Below are 10259 nucleotides of genomic sequence, written 5' to 3'. Positions count from 1 at the left end.
AACCCAATAAAGTTAGGAGAGAAACATCTCCACCAAGTTGTCCTCTGGCCTCTCCAAATGTGCCATGGTGTACACAGACACACAGACACATACACACACACATGCACCACCAACAATAATAATTTTTAAACTACATTTGGTGAGTCAGTTATGGTTTTGGGAGGATTTGGGTGTTTGTTTGTTTCGAGACAGGGTTTCTCTGTGTAGCTTTGGAGCCTGTCCAGGAACTTGCTCTATAGACCAGGCTGGCCTCAGACTCAAAGAGATCCACCTGTCTCTGCCTCCCGAGTGCTAGGATCAAAGGCGTGCGCCACCACCGCCCGGCTTGTTTTTACATTTGATTAGGATCTCTATGTAGCTCAGGATGACCTGGAATTCACAAGCCTCCTGCTTTCACCTCACAAGTGCTGCTTCCACCACACATGGCATTGGATTGGGTCTTTGGGGGAGGGTGAGTGGAGGATCCGAATTCATAACCTCATGCTGGTGTGGCAAGCACTTTGCCCACTGAGCCATCTTCCCAGCTCTGGATTGGGTCTTCAAAATGAGTTTGGGAAGTCATTCAAACTCAGTGAGTCCCAGTTTCCTTATAAAGTGGGATTTATATATATACCATGTACTTTATGAATGTTCATTCCATCCCAATCTCTTCACCATGCTGCTGTATTCAACAAGAACACATTCTCTAAGAAGTCCATGAAAAGGTGTGAGGGATGGGACCTTTAATGTGCTGTTTGCAGAGTTTTAAGTTGGTGTGCCCTTTTGGGAGTGTGAACAAGCTTATACTCATACTTTCTTCCAAAGTCTTTCCAGGAACTTACCTTGTACATAAAAATGTACACACTACCACAAGGGTCATTATAAATCATATAATCTTCCATTTTTTTCATATCAAATACATAAAATATATATATGATGGATACCTACACTTTGAAGAATGGCCATAATAAGAAAAAAAAATCAGGGGCTGGAGAGATGGCTCAGGGGTTAAGAGCACTGGCTGCTCTTCCAGAGGTCCTGAGTTCAATTCCCAGCACCCACATGGTGGCTCACAACCATCTATAGTGAGATCTGGTGCCCTCTTCTGGCTTGGAGGCATACATGCAAGCAGAACAATGTACATATAATAAATAAATAAATCTTAAAAAATAATCAGTCAAATACCCAACCTCTCCTTACAAGTCAGACCTGCTACTACATGGCTATAATCCCAGCTACTCAGAAAGCTAAAGAAGGAAGATTGCAAGTTCAAGGCCAGCCTGGGAAAAGTTAGTGTGATCCTGTCTCAAAACGGTTATGTCTCAATGGCAGGATGTTTTCCTAGCTTGTAAAAAGCCAAAGGTTCAATCTCCAGTGCGCTGGCTAGTTTTATGTCATCTTGACACAAACTAGAGTCATTCAGAAGGCAGGAACTCAATTGGAGGAAAAAATACTTGTGTTTTTATATCTCACAAAAAAAATTAGATAAGAGCATTTAAAATTAATGATTTTTAATTTAACAACAAGTTCATTTACTATCATTTTAGACAACCAGTATTTAAACATCTGCCATTTACTTACTCTCTTCATTATTTATTCTTGTGCTTTACGTCTTCTGGGGATGTTTCCTTCCTTCCTGGTGTGCGTTTTACTAAGTTCCTTTAGTAAGTTCTCTTAGTAGCCAGTTGTTTAATATTTTAAAACATTTTCATCACCTTTATTTCACTGTCACATTGCACACACTTTTGAGGGGTTAGAGCACTGTTTCTCAACCTGCGGGTCAAGACCCCACTTGGAGCCACTCGTCAGATATCTTGCATATCAGACATTTACATTATGATTCATAACAGCAGCAAAATTACAATGATGAAGTAGCAACAAATGTAATTTTATGGTTGGGGGTCACCACAACATGAGGAACTGTATTTTAAGGGTTGCAGCATTAGGAAGGTTGAGAACCATTGGCTTAGAGTTTAGCATGATAATACAGAGTTTCACCTCGTGGTACAAAGATGCCATCCCATAGTCCTCTTGGCTTCCACTGTTTCTGCTGGAAGACTAGCAGTTGTTAGAATTCTCATTGCTGGGTGGGCAATGTTCTCTCTGCTCACTTTTGCAATCCTGTCTTCGTCTTCAGTGTTTCCAGTTTTCTACACAACATGAAAGTCAAGAATCTGGAGCAACACAGTTGGGTTCTCTAGCCCAGGGGTCTCTCTGGAAATGGATGTCCAGATGTTAACAGGAATTACAGTCACCTGAGATTTGGTGGGCCAGACAACTGCCTCCAAGAGGGCTGGTGCAGGGCAGTTACCAGGATCTCTGATCTTAACACGTAGACTAGTCCATTGTTGGCTTCAGTGTCTCCACAAGGTGGAAGCCGGCTTCTCCCAGAGCAGGCAAGGTAAGAGTGGAAAAGAGGAGGGACACATGTCTTCTGTGCTTTACTCGCTGAGATCACACAGCTCCACTACCACTTTACTGTTGGAAGTCGGCCAGTCGACTCAGATGTAGGGGGATGGGGTTCCACTTCTTGGAAAAGGGAGTGTGAACGCACTTGTGAGCTATGGCAGGGGCCATGGCAGAGGCCTGAGGTCCCCAACGTCTTTGGTCTTCCTAAAGGAACCCTGCCAGTACACAGTTCAGTCAAGTTAATACACCCTGGGTAATTATTGATCGTTAAAAGTCAAGAAAAAAGAAAACAAGAAGGAGAGATAGGGGAGAGACTGAAGTGTGATGATTTCTCATGGCCCACCTGGAAGAAGTACCATGTGGCTGGACAGCTCAGTGAGTATTCATGAGCCTCACTTTCCTTCTCTTCTTTATTCTTGGTACCCTCATATTGTAGCACAGAAACATTTTAATATATCTTCATTTCAAGTTCAGTGCTCAGAAACTTGACTTAAGAGAAAAATTGTTTAGATGTTATCTTTGAGAGAAAGTTTCTTGCATCCCAGGTTAGCCTACAACTCACTATAGAGCCAAGGCTAGCCTCAGACATGAAGCAGTCCTCTAATCTAAACTTCAGGAGTACTGAAATTACAGACAGGCGCTACCACACCTGGCTTAAGACATGAACTTAAAACCTTGAAGTTCCTAATATGAGTATGTGCAACTTTTTGATAGCTCTGTCTATCTGCAAAAACTATTTGGATTTCCAAATTCCCTTCCTGGACACTGCACCACCACTCTGGCTCTTCCTTAATGGTAACTGGTACACAGAGAGCTTCCTTGAGCTTGAGACAATCGCTGGGAAGAACAAAGCTCTGACCTCTGTCTAGATAGTTCATCTAGCCTGGTTTCAAGACTTTTCCACAAGTGATGCTGACCTATCAGGATGACACACATCCAACATCTACAACTAAAGACTGCAGTTCTGGTCCTTCTGCTCCAGATGCAAAGTCTCCTGGCCTGTGAACTCTATGTTCCAACCCTAGGCCTCTATGGAAGTGCCAGTGCCTCAGCCAGGGCACGAAGGATTTCTGAGTCCAACTGCACAACCTTCCTAAGCCACATACAAGATCTGCCTGAGTCCCACCTAACTTCCCACCTCCCTTTCTTTGTCTCCTGGGCCAGGTTAAGGAGAATAAGGGTCTGGGGCATTAATCCCCATGTTCTTGAGTTCCTTCATAGCTACCTGGATGTTTCTGCAGAGTCCTGTGATTTAGACATTTGACTCTTCATAAGGAGTGGAGAAGAGGAGGAGACTCTGATTTCTTTTGTCCTTCTGACCCCCTTTCCAGTTTATGTGGTACTGGGGATGGAATTTGGGGCTTTGTCCATGCCAGGCAGGTGCTCTACCAACTGAGTGACGGCTCCAGTCCCTCTATTCTGTTCTTTATAGAAGCTGTCTTCTCCCATTATAAGGATATTAACGACTTTAGAATTTTCTCTATATATAAAACCTTACTTTTAAGACTTTTGCCCAAGTGAACCCCAAAACAAAGAGTTGGCTTGGAGATTTAAAAATAAACAATGGCTTCCTTTTTTGAGGTGCTTTCTGACCTCTCTGATGCACTAAAAACCCCTTTGCTTTCATGGGAGGAAAGCAAAATATTCACCCAAAATGCACTCAATCTGTCCCCTTGAAACAGGTAAGATGCTTGCTCAGAAGTGACCTCGTTGCCATCAGTTCTTTATCGAGACCACCAGCATCTTGCCTGTAAAGTACACCCTCTCTTCTTTCAATCACAAATGCTCAATTTTCCCTCTTCTTGAATGGCTCAGTTTGGACTTATTTTCCTGGTTTTGAGCTTAGCACTTCTCCCAGACTGTAAGCTCCGGTACTTACCCTTTGAACACAGAATAAGAAAGGATTTTTTTTCCAGTGCCATTTCCTAAGAAAACAGAAGTAGAATGCAGGCACATCCTAAGTCATGCTAAGAAATCATATATGAGAAGTCACTTCACAAATTGTCATGCCTACATAGCTATCAAGTCTTAATGTCATGGGAGAAGCTGAGAATGACATTTTTCTTTTTCTTGCCCCCTCTACATACTTGCCTTTGTGAGAACGTACATCCCAGAGGCCAGGAAGGAGAACCTTGGGGTCAGACGGCATCTTCTTCAGTCTTTAGTGGAAAAGGGTGGCACCAGAGGGGGCACCTGTGGCAAGGCATCGCAGACACACCTCATCTGCCTCGACAGCCACTGGCTTCTGCTGGCAGAGTGTTATTAGAAAATAACCATGTTTAGAGAGGCCCATCTCATAGTGTGAGGTGGTAGCTCACCAGAACCTCAAAGCCACCACTGGTCATTTCTGTGGCCCTGGGCAGAGAGCCACCCCGGCTGCTGTCCAAATTCTCTCTGCTGAGTAGAAGAGGAACTGATTTATATCTCCAGCAGGTATGCCAGAGAAAATTCAAATTGATCAAAAATTAAATATTCATAGGACATTATTCATTAAGATTCATCTCACCGAGTGGATGAAATGAGGCAAGGGAAGAAATTAGCTTGCTTGAGAGTGTCAAAGTGATTATGTGATTAAATTGCAATTTATAATTTCTCCTTCAAAAAAAAGTGTTACTTCATGATTTGTGTTTTCTCCTCCCTTCTGTGGCCCCTTGTTGTCTAGACCTGAGCCAAGGACACTCAGGGTTAATAAGAAACAAGAAGACTCCAAACCCAGGGTCTGGGATCACGCCCTCTGCCCTCCATTACCCACACTGATTCCACCCAGGGCCTGGGATCACACCCTCTGCCCTCCCCTCCCCACACTGACTCCACCCAGGGTCTGGAATTGCTCTTCCCACTCACCTTCTCCATGCTGACTCCACAAAAAGCCTTCCACCAGCCTCAGGCTTCTGTTCTGCTCTTGGTGCCAAGGTCAGGAACTCCAGAAGCAAGTGACCACCCGCCAGAGGCGATCATGCCATCTCCACAGCGCCACTCAGTGGACAGTTTCCAGACCTGGCCACTGCCTTTCTTTCCTCCACATGAAAAATCATATGAATGCAATTCGGCATCACAATCCTTCTAGCTGTCCTTACAGGGTTTATCTAGGGAAGTCCCCCCATACACACACCTCCAGCTAGTGTCCACACTCTGAGAGTGAAGAGAGGTCCTTCCCATATCTGGGTCTCCTCTCCTGAACTTCCAAAACTCTCTTGAGGCAAAGTCCGGATCAGGTGGTCGACTGAAGAAATTCCCCCACTGAGAAAGCTCTACCTGGAAGCCAGCAAACCAGCTCCCAAGCTCTGCCAACAAAGGCCCCTGGGGGAAAGATGGTCAGAGTTCAAGAACCCAAGAGGTTGAGAAGCAAGTGAGTACACATTCTCTCCGGAAACCCACCTCTAGGGCCAGGTGGCATATTGTGTCCTCCACACGCTACTCTAGGTGACTCTAGGCTAAGCCTGAATCTAGGGATGATGCAGAGGCCGCTAGGCAGCATTAGTATCCCAGCCCTTCCTGGCCTGACAACCCTGTGGAGGGAAACAGAGGAGCCCTGAGGAGCAGTAAGTTCCAACAGCCACAGCTCAGCTTTTATCTGTTTTAGACATGATGTTTCTGTGTGCGATTTCATTTCAAGAAAAAGCTTTGCTGCTAAAAATAATTTTAAAAAAACACTGAATTAGATGACCCCTTCCATGGCCCTTCCTGTCCTGGAGCCTCTGATGCCCTGACTTCAGTGATACAGGATCAAAACGTTCTCTGAGCTAGACAAAGGCTCTCGTTCATATAAAGAAGCTTTGTCTGCCTGCCTGCCTGCCTGTCTGTCTGTCTGTCTTCCAGACTCTAGCTGAGCTGGTATGTATGGAAATGGAGACAGATGGAGATCTGTATTTATCTTCCTCTGTCTTTCTATCGCCTTCCTCTCGGCCTTTTGCTATCTCTCTTACTCGCCGTGTCTTGCTCTTCCTACTTCCCAATAAAGATTTAGAGGCTGGCTCCAGCAGCTGAGAATGGCAATATTAATTCCAAGCTTGTTTCCAAACACCATAGAGGCCTGCCCGGGTTAATTAGTTGCACAGGCTTTTCTTCAAGTGAGCGAGCCGGCAGGGTTTGTTTTTTTGTTGTTTTTTTTTTTTTTTTCCAGAGCTCTGTCACTGCATTTATTTGTTTGTTTTCTGTTTTATTTGAAAATACATTTATCTGACAATAAATAACATCCACCATGACTAGAGCTGATAAAGACAGCCCTAGTCGTGGTGGATGATAAATGAACAGCCCTTCCCAAGGGCTTGGAGAAGATACATTTAGAAGGCTTCTTGGCCAGGTTGCCCTACCCTGAAGGCTGTCTCCAGCCCTTGGAAGAAATGGACAGGCCAGGGCTGAAGGAGGGGGCTGCAGGAATGTGACAAGACCAGGAGTATGGGCTTATAAGTAGATGCCCACTGGAGAAACAACTACAGATTAGGGAATGGGAGCCTGAAGGTCTCAGTCAAGGACATGAGGATGCACCTACAACACAATAGGATGAAGCAGACCTGTCTCTAGCCCCAGATAAGCTGTGCCGCCTTGGCTGCTCATCTCTGTCCCCTCGGGCTCCTCCACACAAAAATGAGAATGATAATCACACCTTTCTGCCCAGACTGCTTGCAAAAACATAAAGGAGATGATGGAAGTGAAAGTACTGTGCAAACAACCGACTCTCTTCCAGACGGGAAATGTTCAGGTGGACTCGCCTGGAATATAGAGTCAGATGCTGAGTCTCCCTGGACAACTGTGACACACTAAAAAGCGGATTGGTGAGAGAGCCTCAGCCTTCTGTCTACAGGGTCTGGTGCTGAAGACCAACCCAATGGCACAGTCTGTGGAGTCCTCCCAGGCCTCCGTCAGCTCTTGCAGAAGCCATAGCTGGGAAGATTTTGTTATTCCAAACAAAAGAATACTGTGCTGTGTACCTCGCTCTGATCGACAGGGCTGTCAGTGAAGGATGGGGGAGACAAGGGGCAGAAGGGTGTAGCATAAAGCCAAGCAGGCAGTCTGTGCTAGCTTGACTTCTGTTGCTGTGGTAAAACCCTGACTGAAATCAGCACAGGAAGGAAAAGCATTACATCATCTCACAGTCCAGATCACAATACAACACTAGGGAAATCAGGGCAGGAACTCAAGGTAGGAACCAGAAGGCAGGAACTGAAGCAGAGGCCATGGAGGAACACCATTTACTGGCTGGCTCTCCATTTTCTCAACCTGCTTTCTTATGCAACCCAGGACCGCCCACAGGGTGATACCGCCCATAGTGGACTGCCCCCCCACACACACACATAAATTGTTAATCAAGAAAATGCCCCACAGGCTTGCCCAGAGGCCAATCTGATGGAAGGCGTGGGTTTTTTGGGGGTTTGGGGGGTTCAGTTGAAGTTCTCTCTCCCCAGATGACTGTAGTTTGTAGCAAATGGACCAACAACAGCAACAAAAATCCCAGCACACACACAGTCCTAGCTATGATAGAATGAGCCCAGGAGTCAGATCATCTCTTTGTGCCGCTTTCTAACTATAAAGTTTAGATGCAGTGTTTGTGTCTTCGTTTAGTTTTTTCATCTGTAAAGGGGATAACGATGGTCCCTAACACACCGGGTTGTGGTGTGAGAACCGGGTGAAATGGAGTGTAGAATGTGCTCCAGACATGTGATGGCATAATGCATAGAAACTAAGATACACACAAAGACACTAAGTAGATATGAAGCCACTGCCAACCGAGAGCCTGAGGCACACAGTGAAGGAAAACTACAGAGGGATGGGATTTACCTAAAGAATGCTTGCAGGAGGAAGAGCACACTAAACACAGTCTTAAAAAGAAGACACAAAACTGCACGTTTGTACCCGTACTTCCAGCACTGAGGCAGGAAGATTGCCATGAGTTCAAACCCGGGCTACATGAGTTCCAGACAAGCCTCAGTTAGAGAGCAAGACCCTGTCTCAAAGGGATGATGATGATGATAATGATAATGATGATGATGATGATGATGATGATGATGATGATGATGATCGCCGTGACCGTGAAGATGGGCAGAAGAAACAGGGTATCCCTGCAGACTGCCTCAATCTGCTTCCCAAGTTTCCCCACTGTGCAGGAATTAGAGCCAAGAGCCAGCCAACACCAGAGTTACCAACAGTCACCAGCAGATGGCACCAGTCACCACCACACAGGGCTGAGGGAACACCAGCATGCCACACCCCCAAATGTACCAGCATCCAACCCAGCTCAGAAACAGGTGACTTGAGGGTGTAAGCACCAAGACGAGGCGACCTCTCTCCCCTGTGGAGAAGCTGATGGGGGTGCTTTCTACCCAAAGTGAAGGGAGAGAGAATCCAGACTAGTGAAGGCAGCAGAGGCCCCGCACATCCCCAGAGGCCTGGAAGTCTGAGATGTAACCCAGTGCGCTTTCCACTCCACTTTGCCACTGTGGGGAAAGAGAGCAGAATACTTGATGCTCCTGGCCTAGGGAGCTCCATGACTACAAACAGTGCTTTCATCACCTTTTTTATTTTATGGTGCTAGGGACTGAACCCAGGACCTTGCACATACCAAGCAAAAACATTTAAAACAAAATTGTTGGTGAGGGGTCATGTTTGTGTGTGAATGCAGGTACACCCATGCCACAGTGCACATGTGGAGGCTGGAGGAGATCGCCTTCTCCCTTGTCTGAAACAGCCTCTCCTTTGCTAGTGTAAAAGCCAACCTAGCCGGCCTACCTCCATGGCCACCTGAACAAAGGAAATGGGCCTACAGACACATACTACCACGCCCCTCTTTACATGGAGTCTGGAGAGTTGTGAGGATTTGAACGTGGGTCCTTACACTTGTGTGTTAAGTGCTTTTACCCACTGAGCCATCTTCCAAGCCCCTAAGCAAGCACTCTTGAATAGAAACTGGCACTCATCTGAGGCCTGGAGGTTCAGAAAGCAGGAGGACCACTGACTTCCAGCCAGAAGCCACAGACAAGTCTGATGCAATCTGCCTGAGCAGAAGACACAGGGCCCTGTCCACCCAATCTCACAGAGCTGCTGGAAAGCATCCAGCCGAACCTGGGGCTCCATGGGGTGATGCACAGAAGTCAGCAGAGTGACCAGATTTGCCTGTCTGCTTCTAAATTAAGAGTTGGATACACATGTCAGAGATGGAGTCATTGGGAGTCTCTATTACTGGTGAGGCCAAAGACAAGGTACATCTAATGGGTGAGAAGAGGAAGATGCAGTCCTGGTTTGAGAAGAGAGCTCAGGAAAAACTCCAGCAGTACAATAAACATGTTATTAAAAAAAAAAAAAACCTCCAGCAGAGCCAGGTTAGACCAGGAAGGGGTAAAGGACACTCCCCGCTCCCTGTAAGTCATGCAAAGAGGCTTATCATTCCTCATCCTGCCCCTCTGCCCAGGGGCCCTGAGACCTCACAAAGGAGGGTGATGCGTTGCCTTTAAAGCAAACACCATTTCTCAACCACTGCTCCATACAGCTGTGGACCAACTCCAGCATGTGTTGAAAGGGAAGGAGAAAAGCTGAGATCACACTTGCAATGCAGTTTTTCAATGTAAAAGATTGTGACTTAATTAGCATAATAAGACCGCTGTAGTAAGTGAAAGTTCCTGAGAAGTTATGGAAACAGACAGATGGTAAAGGGAGCTGCTCCTCAGCAGGAAAGAGACCTGGCACCATACAGGTCGAGCACAGGCATCAGCTAACTGGAATAACAAAACTGCGTCATGTTCACGCCCCAGTGAGTCGAGACCATCCAGTAAATCAAACCCAATTATGTACATGTGAGAAGTAACAGGACCTTGGAGACCCTGTCCGCAGCATGGTCAGCACCCCGGTGAAGAGTAATGATTCACAGAACACAGCCC

The sequence above is a fragment of the Onychomys torridus genome, chromosome 6, assembly GCF_903995425.1.
Source record: "Onychomys torridus chromosome 6, mOncTor1.1, whole genome shotgun sequence".
In the NCBI taxonomy this organism is placed as follows: domain Eukaryota; kingdom Metazoa; phylum Chordata; class Mammalia; order Rodentia; family Cricetidae; genus Onychomys; species Onychomys torridus.
This window is presented reverse-complemented; position numbering follows the sequence as displayed.